This window comes from Chlamydotis macqueenii, chromosome 2 (genome assembly GCF_036417535.1).
Source record: "Chlamydotis macqueenii isolate bChlMac1 chromosome 2, bChlMac1.mat, whole genome shotgun sequence".
NCBI classification, from domain to species: domain Eukaryota; kingdom Metazoa; phylum Chordata; class Aves; order Otidiformes; family Otididae; genus Chlamydotis; species Chlamydotis macqueenii.
This window is the reverse complement of record NC_141557.1, coordinates 160,155,477-160,167,504: the sequence shown is the minus strand read 5'-3', so window position 1 is coordinate 160,167,504 and position 12,028 is coordinate 160,155,477. Positions and strand designations below refer to the sequence as shown.

At 46.3% G+C, this 12,028-nt stretch overlaps 1 protein-coding gene across 5 annotated transcripts in view; it reads left to right on the top strand.

Annotated features, from left to right (window-relative positions):
- The window catches only part of SLC45A4 (solute carrier family 45 member 4), a 93,420-nt gene that overhangs the window by 22,410 nt on the left and 58,982 nt on the right, over positions 1–12,028 (top strand). For 3 of the 5 annotated variants that reach the window (XM_086741337.1, XM_086741336.1, XM_086741330.1), the window contains exon 1: positions 265–581. The exons of 1 other annotated variant lie outside the window; for it this stretch is intronic. The gene's annotated coding sequence lies outside the window, so the exon portion shown is untranslated. Of the gene's footprint in view, positions 1–264; positions 582–2,600; positions 2,745–12,028 lie in introns of those variants that run through there. One more of the 5 variants, XM_086741335.1, reaches the window with a different exon arrangement.

Sequence of the window (12,028 nt, the reverse complement as noted above, 5' to 3'; positions counted from 1 at the left end):
GTGGCAGCTTCCAACCACCCTCACGTTGCCCCCGGCGACTCAACGGGCTCTTTTAACGGCCTCGTCCTTCCCCAAGCCCCAGCAGCGGCACCGGCCGCTGCACCTGACCCGCGCCCGCCGGCCCGCCGGCCAGCCGGCCGCTGCCCTGCCCGCTTCCCCTCAGGTAGGAACCCTTCCCGCGCCCCCCGCCCCTGGGGCGATGCACCGGGTGCCCCCGTAGCCCGCCCGCCCAGCGGCCGACCAACCTCCCCCCGCCGCCCCGCGCGACCTCTCCCCACGGGCCACGCCCCCTCGCTGCATATTCATGACCCCCGGCGCGGTGAGGGGGCGGGGGCGGGGAGGGGGCGGAAGCGGAAGCGCGGGACGGTTTCCGAGGAGCCCGGTATAAAGCGGCCGCTGGTGCCCGGTGTCGCCCGCCGCGCTCGTGCCGCCGTGAGTGACCTCGTCCTCTCCCTTCCCTCCTCTTCCTCCTTCCCCCCCACCCTCCCCGCCGGACGCCGCGGCACCGCCGCCGCCTCCTCCTCCCCCCCACCCCCGCCGCACGGAGCAGGTCCCGGGTGCAGGGGGAGACCCGGGGGCAGGTAAGGGGGTCGGGGGGCGCTTGGGATGTGAGGGGTGTCTGGGGGTGGGGGGTGAGGAGCGGTTGGGGGGGGTGGTGAAGGTGAGGAAGGGTTTGGGGTGAGGGAGAGGAGGGGTTGTGAAGGTGAGGGAGGGTTTGGGGTGAGGGAGGGTTTGGGGTGAAGGTGAGGAGTAGTGAAGATGAGGATGAGTTTGGGGAGAGGGAGAGGAGGGGCTGGTGAAGGTGAGGGAGGGTTTGGGGTGAAGGTGAGCAGGGGTTTGGGGTGAAGGTGAGGAAAAGTTTGGGGAGAGGGAGAGGAGGGGCTGGTGAAGGTGAGGGAGGGTTTGGGAGAAAGGTGAGGAAGGGTTTGGGGTGAGAGAGGAGAGGTGGTGAAGGTAAGGAATGGTTTGGGGGTGAGGAGGAGCTGGAGAAGGTGAGGAAGGGGTTGGGGTGAGGAGGAGCTGGAGAAGGTGAGGAAGGGGTTGGGGTGAGGAGGAGCTGGAGAAGGTGAGGAAGGGGTTGGGGTGAGGAGGAGCTGGAGAAGGTGAGGAAGGGGTTGGGGTGAGGAGGAGCTGGAGAAGGTGAGGAAGGGGTTGGGGTGAGGAGGAGCTGGAGAAGGTGAGGAAGGGGTTGGGGTGAGGAGGAGCTGGAGAAGGTGAGGAAGGGGTTGGGGTGAGAGAGAGGAGCTGGAGAAGGTGAGGAAGGGGTTGGGGTGAGAGAGAGGAGCTGGAGAAGGTGAGGAAGGGGTTGGGGTGAGAGAGAGGAGCTGGAGAAGGTGAGGAAGGGGTTGGGGTGAGAGAGAGGAGCTGGAGAAGGTGAGGAAGGGGTTGGGGTGAGAGAGAGGTGCTGGAGAAGGTGAGGAAGGGGTTGGGGTGAGAGAGAGGTGCTGGAGAAGGTGAGGAAGGGGTTGGGGTGAGAGGGAGGTGCTGGAGAAGGTGAGGAAGGGGTTGGGGTGAGAGGGAGGTGCTGGAGAAGGTGAGGAAGGGGTTGGGGTGAGAGGGAGGTGCTGGAGAAGGTGAGGAAGGGGTTGGGGCGAAGGAGAGAAGGAGTGGTGAAGGTGAGGAAGGGTTTGGGGTGGGGGAGAGGAGGGATGATGAAGGTAAGGACAGTTTTGGGGTGAGGAGGAGCTGGTGAAGGTGAGGGAGGGTTGGAGAGCTGTGGGACTGAAGGTAAGGAAGGATTGAGAAGCTTTTGGGTGAAGGAGTTATGGAGCTGGAGAGGTGAGAAAGGGATGAGGAGCTTTGGGGTGAGGGGTATGTGGGGCTGCAGAGATGGGAAGAGGATGAGGAGCTTTGGGGTGAGAGATGAGAGGCTACAAAGGGGGGAAAGGGATGAGAAATAGGGTTGCAGAGGTGGAAATTGGAAAGGGTTGAGCTCTATGGTGAGAGGTTGGGCCAAAGGAGATGTGGGGCTGCAGAAGCTGGGAGGGGGTGAGGAATGAATGGCTGGGTGAGTAAGGTGGGGTTGGAAAGGCTGGACTGGGGTGTAGTGAGACCTAATGAGGTGAAGATGGGATGAGAAAGGTGGCCCAGTGCCCCTTTGGGATTATGTTGGGTGGTGAGCATGCTGGAAGAGGACTTGACAAAGGGACCAAAGATGGAAATTAGCGTAGCTTTTCCGACAATTAAACTTCACTAGTCTGCCATCTGAATAATTCCACACTTAATCTGTAACCTGATCTCGGTGCTTCACCATAAAACAGTGGAGTCTCACCTCACCCTCATGATGGTGGGAGAGTCCTGGGGGAAGAAATTACCTATCGCTTAACTCTTAAATCTCCCACGAGCGCTGCAGTTTTCCTTAAGAGTGTGTTATCAGTGTTTTACAGCTCTGAGATTATTTACAGCTCTAATTTAGCACCTTTAGCAGGTGCAGAAACTGTATTTGACCTTGAAAAACACTCTCCGTGTGGGGCAGTTCTGTGTTGTAGGGATTAGCTTCCAGTATCCTCTCTGAAGAGAGGGGGGGAAAAAAGGAGGGGAGGAGAAGATTTGGCCAAGGCACTGGGTGCAGCAAGTGAATTCGCGTTGCTAGGGCTTGGCTAATGCAGCCAGATGGAAAAGGATGGGAAAGATATTGCAGGATGTTGAATGTTGGACAGAGGAGGTGATTTCTCCTTCAGGGACAGAGATGTTTCAAGAAGTGAACCTGCAGAGATAGTGCTGTACGTGCGGAGCGCAGGCAGGTAACTGCAACATTCTGAGGATTCATGAGGAGAAATTGTGCTGTTACAGCATGTATCCTTCCTGCTCTGTAAAAACTGCTCCGGTATCATCTGCGTCATGTTCCGCTGCCTTGATCACAGCGCTGCTGAAATATTTAATGAAATATGGCTTGAGCAGGCACTTGCACTCAAAGAAAGAAAGAGCTGGTGAATACTTTGTTTCCCCTCTGGAAGTCAGGCTTTTTTTTTTTGTAAATATCTGGCAGAAGTGGTTGCTGATGTGATTGCACTGACACAGCTTGTCTATGCCTTCTTCCCCCACACTGGTATTGCAAAAGCTAAGGTCTTCCCCGCGTGGTTTGTTTAATGATTATCCTGGATTGCTGAAATGTTCAACGGGCCTAATTTTTCCCCTTCCTAAATAAGGAAAGGGATTTCAGATAAGAGATTAAGGTATTTAGTTGACGCTCTGGCTATAAATGCTCCCAGAAGTACTTTTTACTGTAAGTTTGAGAAGTCGACACTACCTTAAGCTCTTAAAACTGCATGCAGTAGTCTTTGAGGCATTCAAAAACATCGATGGGTTCCTGTGTCTGGCAAAGGTAGTGGCAGCTGCTGTCTTGGAAGTGACAGCCTCATTCTTGTATTAATGAGATTAAATTGGGTATTTAAGGGTGTTTTCATGACAAAATAACAATTTCCATGATGTAATGGATGGGATCAGTGGAACAACTTCTATTTTAGTTGGGTATTTGTAATATCAGAGGCCAGTTTACATGGGTTGGCTCATGCCTCTCTGAGCAAGGAAATGATAGCAGTTCTTGCACTCAGTTACGTATGACTGAGGCATCTTCAGTAGAATTGAAAACGTATGGTTCTATAGATAACCCTCTTGCGTAACACCGTTAACTCCTGCAGGAACCTGCTGCTCTTGGAGTTTGAGAAAGGAAGGAGCAGTATCTTCTGGTGTGGTCTTGTTGGGATGCTGTGGGGACTGTTTACGATCAAAAACAATCCTCTCCCTCAAAGCTGAAATGTGTCGTAGCGATTCAGTCTCTTTTAAATACACTTGTACTTCCTTGAGCTGACAAGGGAGGACGTCTTCTGCTGGAGGTGTCCTTTGTTAGTGGTGAGAAGGGGGTTAGACTGACAGAGCTGGTGAACTTGCTGCTTCTTCTGGGTCATGTTACAAAAAAATTCATTAAGTGCAACTTTGTTCACGTGCCTTTTCAGTGGGGCAGCATCAGTATTTACGTGGTTTCCAGTGAAGCATGGTGTAACTTTCAAACAATACACATACTTGTATGTCTAAGCACATGTGACCTTAATTTTTCACACTGAAGCCTATTTGAGAAGCTTTCTGGAGCAACTGCCTTTATTCTGCTGTATGGAAACACAGGCTCTGAGGAGCTTAGAGGCTGAATGTGGACCCATCTTGCAAGGCTGTGACCTTAGAGGTTAATTACCTTTAAACTCACTCCAGTCCTGGATTCACCGACAGCTAGGAAGTTAGGACTTGGTAATTTAATATTGTTCCGCCTGTGTGTGAAGGTTGGAATGCGTGGACTCTACCTCTATCCCTGTGCCAACTTGTTTTAAATGGATCATTCCTAAAAGCTAGAGAATACCAATACTGGATGGTAACCTGCAGAGTATTTCATCAGTGAACCTGCATCTAACATTTGAAAAACCTTCAAGTCAAAATGTGGTGCTGACTGAGTAGCTTAGAAAAGATGCTTAAGCTTTGAGAGGCGTCTTATAAATGCCTGGGGGGGGAAGCTGCTGGCTGAAGTGACCTACTAGCTGCTGGATAATGTCTGCGGTTGTGAATACAGTTGCATGTAACACTTCTGTACTTTCAGCAGACACTGATTTGAGCAATAAACAGTTCCTTTACCCGGTAGCACTTAATCTTGTCTAGCTGAATCTGTACACTCCACCTGCGACGCGCTGCTGTTGTCTTTAGTTGAACACCTCATGATTTCAAGCTTCAGTTCCTAAAGCAGGCAGCCAGTTTTGCCCATGGTATGTGGGCACCTCTACTTGCGTGTTGGGCAAAAGCGTTAAATCCTTTCACATCACCTATCACAAGAAGCTGCAGCTGGCAGTTCTTTTGGAGCTTAACTAGCAGTTTGTACCTCTGTTAGTCCTAACAGTAGAAACCATCTTAAAATACTTGCATCAAGTGAGAGCAGCGTGTGCTGAGCAACAGTACGCATGCAGTGGTGTTGTGCTTGACGTAAAACCAAGCTTCCCTTGCACTTCAAACCGACTTTAATGCGATGGTAAGTGTGAAAGCACGCTGAACGGAGGCAAAGCTGCTGGAGACGAAATGGGGCTTTCCAGTTGATCTGCCAGGAGAGAGGAGGGTGTCATGTGATGGAGGGGGAGGCTTCAGCAGCTTGCAGAGTAACTGGTAACATGAAAAACTATTTGTGCTGCTCCCATGTCCCTTACCTGTAACACTTGCAAGACCCCAGGCTGTGATCTCTTCCAGCTCATAGACATAAGATTTCATGAAAACTGCTCTGATAACTGCATAGCCTTCTGTGCAGCTGTTTCCATTAGAGAAGGCTTAAACTGATTTGATAAGTATTCTACTAGAGGTCTTGATCCTTCAACATGCAGCACACTGTCAGCCTTACTAAACAGTCCATTCCTAGTAACTGCTTTAATGAGTCCAATAAACTTTATAGCAGAGCTGTGTGTAAGACAGCATACAGAAGCAGAAAATACAAATGATTCTGGCAAACTCAGTTGCCAGAAAGTTGAAGCAGAATGCCTGCTGTCAGGGTGAGGGACACCATGTGTGTAGCGTGACAGATAGCTGGTGTTTCAGTTTGAGTGTCACCTTCCAGATGGGAGATCCTGGGCGGCCCAGAAACCAAGCCTGGAAGCAGACGCTGCTAAGCTGTGGAGCTCTGTGCTGTGAGCTAAAGACTTTACATGCTTTTGGTAAGCTGCTGCTCACCGAACAACCATGTGACTGTTTTATGGTCAGCAGCTTATCAGTCACCCACACGTCTTGCATTTGGGTCACAGCCCTACTTGGAGTAACCACCCAAAACTTCCACTGGTAACGGATATTCTGTCTTCCAGCTGGGACTGTGAGGGTCTCCTGAATCCTAGCACTGAATAATTATTGCTGTCTTGACTAAACTGGTTATTCTATTATGCTTCTGTATCGCAGTTCACTCCTCTCAGAGTGGAATAAGATACTCTGTGTGAAAAAGAGCTGAGTTCATGCTATTAAATCTAGACCTCTGATAGAGTTGCTGGAGGGTGAATTTGCCTCAAGTTAAAAGCTGAACTTCAGGTACCTCAGCAATGGATTCACAGCACTGCAGCGTCTGAGTCAGTGGTTTGTGTGCTGTGAACTGCCGTCTTGGGGAAACTGGCACCCGTTAGCTTCACTAAAGCCCTTTAGTGCTGGTATTTCCAACAAGGGCTGTGAAGTCATTTGGACTGCAGCTGGCATACTGCACTGTAACAACTCGGGAGAAGCAGCCAGGTTTTCTCATCAAACTTGCTCTTGGTGAGTGACTCTGGCAAGGATGAGGATGCAGAGCTTTCCTTGGCTAATGACTTGGTTTAGGAGCGGCTTCTGACCTTGGTTTGGCCCTTACTAGCATGGAATCTGCTTGAAGATGGATCTCGGTATACAGGTGATGTCCATGTTGTGGATACCAACTTCCCAACTCATAAAATTCTTAAAACCCAGTCAGAGCTGGGGAAGACTTGCTTTTCAGGACTCCCATCTACGAAGGACTATTAAACTAGTCTTGTTAGCTTTGGGGCACTTGGCTGGCTTAACTAGCAGTCTCTTGCAGTGTTAAATGAAGACTGACTAATCTGGGGACCTGAGGTGCTCTGGGAGTAGACTGAGACCTCCTTTCCTTGCAAGACTGATGTTGTCAGTCAATGGCTGCTACTCATGAAGCAAGGCAGTAAAGGGTAGGAGGCAGACAAAACTTAGCCCTAAGGAATAGACTGAAGATACTTTTAAATCTTAGCGGTGTGTGAACAGCAGCAGGAAAGCATTACCCCTAAGTTGTTTTGCTAAACTATGTCTGAGGTGGATTTTATCAATGTTCTGGGTAGGGCAAGACTGGTGCTCTTAGAAGAGTGGAGAGAGAACCTAGTTTCCTCATCTTGTTTTAAATGGGAGCTCTAATGTTTTTATAACTGAAATTGAAACCAGTGTTATGCTGACCCTGCATATTTTCTATCCTCTGCTGGCTGGCCTGGACTACTTCTGCATGCAGCATAGTTCATTTATTTTGGAGACTTGCAAACAAGCCATTATCACCCTTCAGTGCCAGATAAATAAATGATCTAACTGGGGGCTGAACCCAAAGCGCTCTTTTACAAAAGCACAACTGCATGTCACACTTATCTTTATTCTGTCCTTGAATATATGATCAGTCTTCCTGGACCACATCCAGAAACCAGCGACTTAACACAACAAGTGATGACTACAGAATAGTCAGGTTTCTGTGCTGCTTAATTTCCTATCATCGTGTACATGCAGCAGAATACACTTAATCTGAGGGCTGTTTAACCTGCAGCTTGCTTGTCAATCATCTGGGAGTGTAAATAGGAGGAACAGGGATCAGCTATTAAAACAGTCTTGATGCTGGATCTCTGCTTTCAGGTAACAAGGGCCGGGATTTTTGTAGGGAGAGATGTGCATGCAGGGTAAAAATACTCCCCTTTTCTGAGAGGAATGTCTGAACAAGTACCCTGGCCTGTGCAGGCTGGCTCCGGGTACTCCCAGAGGAGTCATTTGACAGTGTGAACTATTGCTCCTTAGAGTAGTGTGGCTGGCCAGCTAACTCCCAAGAGTACAAAAAATAACCCAAAACAAATGCACAGCTTGCTTTAACACTAACACATCGAGCGCACATGTCCTGTTTGCTGTCTGAAATGTATCTGGGGGAATCGGCTCGTGGTGTAGGTTTGTTCTTTTTCTTGGCTCTAACTTCAGTGCAGAGAGGGAAAAGGCTGACACTTCTCAGTGCAGGAGTTATCCTGGTTACTTCCACCGTTATAGCATTTGTATGGCACCAGCTGCCACTCGCATTGGTTGTTACAGCCTAAAAATCAACACATTTAGGTCCTTCAGTGGGCTGACGAGGAGAGTGACTTGACATCTGTACCTTTCATGTTCCTACAGTTTTGGCTGGCCTTACAGTTGAAGCTTTTTCTGCTGCTTTAATTTCAAATCACCTTTCCTATTAATTGTCTTCCAGGTGTTCAAAACTCTCAATGTGCAGCTGCACAGTAGTAGTTCTGTCTGCTGGAGAACTGGCATTGAACCAGATAACGTGTGTCCTCTTCCAGATGGCCACTCTGGGATAGTTTGCATGACAATTCAGGATGCCATTTGAAAATAAGCCTTTTGACCCTCTAGTACCAGTGGGATCTCTAATCTCCTTTGTATGTGTATGAGCTGGACTGGAGTGCTAGATAGCGGTGTATCTACCATGGCCTTTCAGCTGTGTAGTAGCCCCCAGTTAAGCTGTACCTAAAATGGTTTGGGTTCCCATCCAGTGCATCTCACGCTAACATCTTCCATAGATGTCTAGTCATCTAGTGGGCTTGATATTAACTGATATTAAATTGTTAGTAATTCTTTTACTAGTTAAGAACAGTAGAACATGTTTGTGGGCAAATAATAGTCTTTGGTGTAATAACCTAAGATAGAGTCTTACTGCTCTGTCTCAGGGTATTTTTAGTGTGTTCATTACTAGGTCTAATTAATATCACTTCATCTACATGAAGCCTAATGTGTCTCAGGGATGTTCGGTATAAATCTGACTCTGTAATCCTTGGGCAGATTTATTTGCATCTTCCTGCCTCTGTGTAGGTCACTTCATGGAGAACTACTCATGCAGAAAAGTGCTCAATAACTCTAAACTACTAAACACACGTGTTAATCAAACTGCAAATTTTCAACTCATTCCAGCAGCCCAATACAGCATGATATTTCTCTGAGCTGCACTTAGCAGCTTTCCCTTCCTTATTAACTATGCTCCTAAATTAACACTCCAAGAGATCAGTTCCAGTTCTGTGTTAAGGCTGGTTGCTGAATAACTGGTTGTAATTGATGCCTAAATTTATCACTGGTACAATAATAGCTACACTGTTCCCTTAACTTAAGCCTCTTTCAGAAGCTTTTGGTCAACAGACTCACTGTCTGGGTGGCTCAGAGTAGTCTGCGTAGGTATTTCTAAATATCTCACTTGCAGGATCTTTCAATGAACTTGGCAACAAGTTGCCTTGACTGTGGATCGCAACCTCCTTCTGCCTTCTCGGAATTTAGCAATTGATGTGTCCCTGATGGCATTTGCCGACCTTTCAAGTTTTAGGGGCTTTGCCACTGAGCCCCAGGCTGGTAAGTGGCCCGTGGGCAAACATTCCTATTAAACAAAGCTTTAAGTCCCTATATAGCAATTACTATATTAAGATGGAATACACACCACAACTTAGAAAAGACAAATTATTTGAGTGGGGAATATGACTTCACATTACATGGAGAAATGACTGCAGACCAAATGATTTGGAGATCCTGCTTCTAGGAAATGGAATAAGAAAGCTGCTGCAGTTCTGTGCTTGGAGCATCTTGGTAAAATTGCTCTGCCGTTGAAAAAAAGTAATCTGACCTAGAGAGGTGTTTGTAATAGTTCCCCAAGCTGTAATACTAAGAGTATATTGTCTAATAAGGGCAGAGTCTAATGGTAATGTGTTTAAATACTTCAGTTCTGTGTTTATAACATCTCCACTGTGCAATATACTGTCCATCTTGCATCTAAATTACTGTGGTCGGGGTGGAAGTGCTGTGCAAATGAAAGCAATGCTTTATCTGCAGTAGGAACACTCAGTTCACTAATATTGCATCTACCTGTAACTTGGAAAATGAGTGGAAGCCTGCCAATGACAAATAATAAATAAGAGTTCCTTATTTTTGCTGCAATGACTGCCCAGCATCCTTTCTAGTTCTTACCTGGTGTGGTTATAACAGTGCTGTTACAAAGCTTCATTTTCTTGCTCACTGTTGATATAGGGATTAAATAACTTCCTTTTTAAATGTCTGAGTAATAGTGATATCTTTCCAAATAATGCAAATACTGGCCAACTCTTGACTTTCACTGAATAAATTTTTAAAATACTGGACTAAACTGAGAGCAAACCAGAAAGCCAAGGCTGGCAACTTCTTGGCTCATCAGATCATATCTAATAAAGCAAGCAAGAGCCCTGAACTTCCCTTCATTAATTTATTAGCCTCTCAGGACAAACTATAGCTTGAAGTTGATGTGAGCAGCTGAGACTGAAGCTACACAAGTCTTTTTGCATCTGAAAGGGTTTGGGGTTGTAATGATGTTGTCACCCTTCCAGCCTTGCAGGAAAGAATGAAAATCTAGAAGGCTTACGTGACCAATGGATACATCTCAGTGTTTATATCTGGACTTGTAGTTCAATGTTAGATCTGCATTCCCCAGACTAAGTAGGTTAGACATGGAATTAAATGTTGGATTGTGCAGAGAAAGCCTGGGTGGCTTTTGTCATCAGTTAGGTGCACGGTTTCACTCCCACTGTATGGGAGGATGTGTGCAAAGTGACAGACAAGGGTCACTGGGATCTAGTGGGATTTGAAGGATGACTTCCAGTGTATAACTGCCAATGCTTCTGAAATCAGCTTAATTGCAGCAAATGATAGTCACAGCTGCTCCTCATGGTAGGAGTGTTTAATAGCAAGCCTGTGAGAAGGCACATGTATGGGTTCAGTTCATTTTCTGTACAGCAAAGAAATCTAGGATCAGGTCACTCACGATCCTGCCCAGATGACTGGATACATTACCCATGTCTGTCCTAAAGTAAACTAGGATCTTTTTGATTGCACTGTTTTCTTTGGTAGGGATTAATGTTTCATCCTGAACCTTGGAAACTTGTCTGTGCTAATTCCAGGTCTGTGTTTTGAAGGCTGATAATACTTTATTTGCAGAGTTTTGCACTCCATGCAAGTGAAGGCTTAAGACTGGTTGAAGCTTATTGTTACAGGACAAGTATTCTTTTGTCAGGGAAAATACAGGATATAGTTGCATGTTTTATATTCATCCTGTTTCTCTAGACTTCATGTATAGTGAGTGGGGAGGCAAGGGCATGCTAAGTCCTCAAAGGAAGGTAAGCTGAGAGTTTTCCTAGCCAACTTTTTATCTGCAGTCAATGTAAACTGCAGCGTGTGTAAGTAGGGAGAACTTTACAGACACCACATGAATTCTTTTCCTGCAGGATTTATTTTTTTCCTAGTGAATCAATGGTTTATCCCCTATCTGCTCCACTTAAATTGTCTTAAACTCACTGCTACTTGATTGCAAATGAGAGTGTAAGCTAAGGATAGTAATGTGTCACATCATGGCTGTTTAAATGTGGAATTGCAACTTAGACATTTAAGTGTCTCTTGGCTTAAAAATAAAGATTAAAACAATGGAAGTGACCTTTTGGGACTGTCTGTTTTACTATATGGTGATCTGTAAGTCTCCAGAGGAGTTCATGGGTCAAAAGTCTACCGGTTATTTTTTCTTTTGCTGAAATATTTTTATAGAGGAAATATTTTGAACTTAGGAATTTGCTACTGGAAGAACAAAAACTTAAATCTGTTACAGGATAATGAATGCAGTTCACTTAAATGGGATAGCAGAGATGAGGTCCCTCTGTTTTGTCCATTAAATTTTGGCCACTACACAAAGCAACTTTAAGAAATTTCAAGTCTCTTTAGACTCTTAAAACCTAAAACATTGAAGTATATACTATGCTTAACTGTGCATTACTTTAATTGAATCTTATTTTTTCAAAAACCTGGCAGATGATTGTTCAAACAGTAAACATATCAGTTTATTGCATAAGCTGGTACTGTAATTGGAAAAGTAAAATGACTAAGCACAGTGTTCTCGGTAAAGCTGCCAAAATAAAATACAGCTCAGAAGGGCAAGCTACGCTTTTCATTAAGAGAAGCTTCGACAACCATGAAATTTTCCACCGGAAGGGCTTCCTTGCTCTGACAAGTGACTAAAATGTAAAATGTCAAATACCTCCATGTGTTGACCAGTAACTTGCATCAGCTCTTAAGATCCTTGTTTGTCAAATACTGAATGTACTTTCTTGTTCATGTGCTACAAGAAGCAAATAGTTTTCTTCCTCAGCTTCCTGTGTCATTGCTGAAGGTGCAAAACTCCATGTGCAGCATGTGGAGATGGCTGTGCGCTTGTGTAACGTGGCAGCTCGCAACTGGAACATGCAAGAAG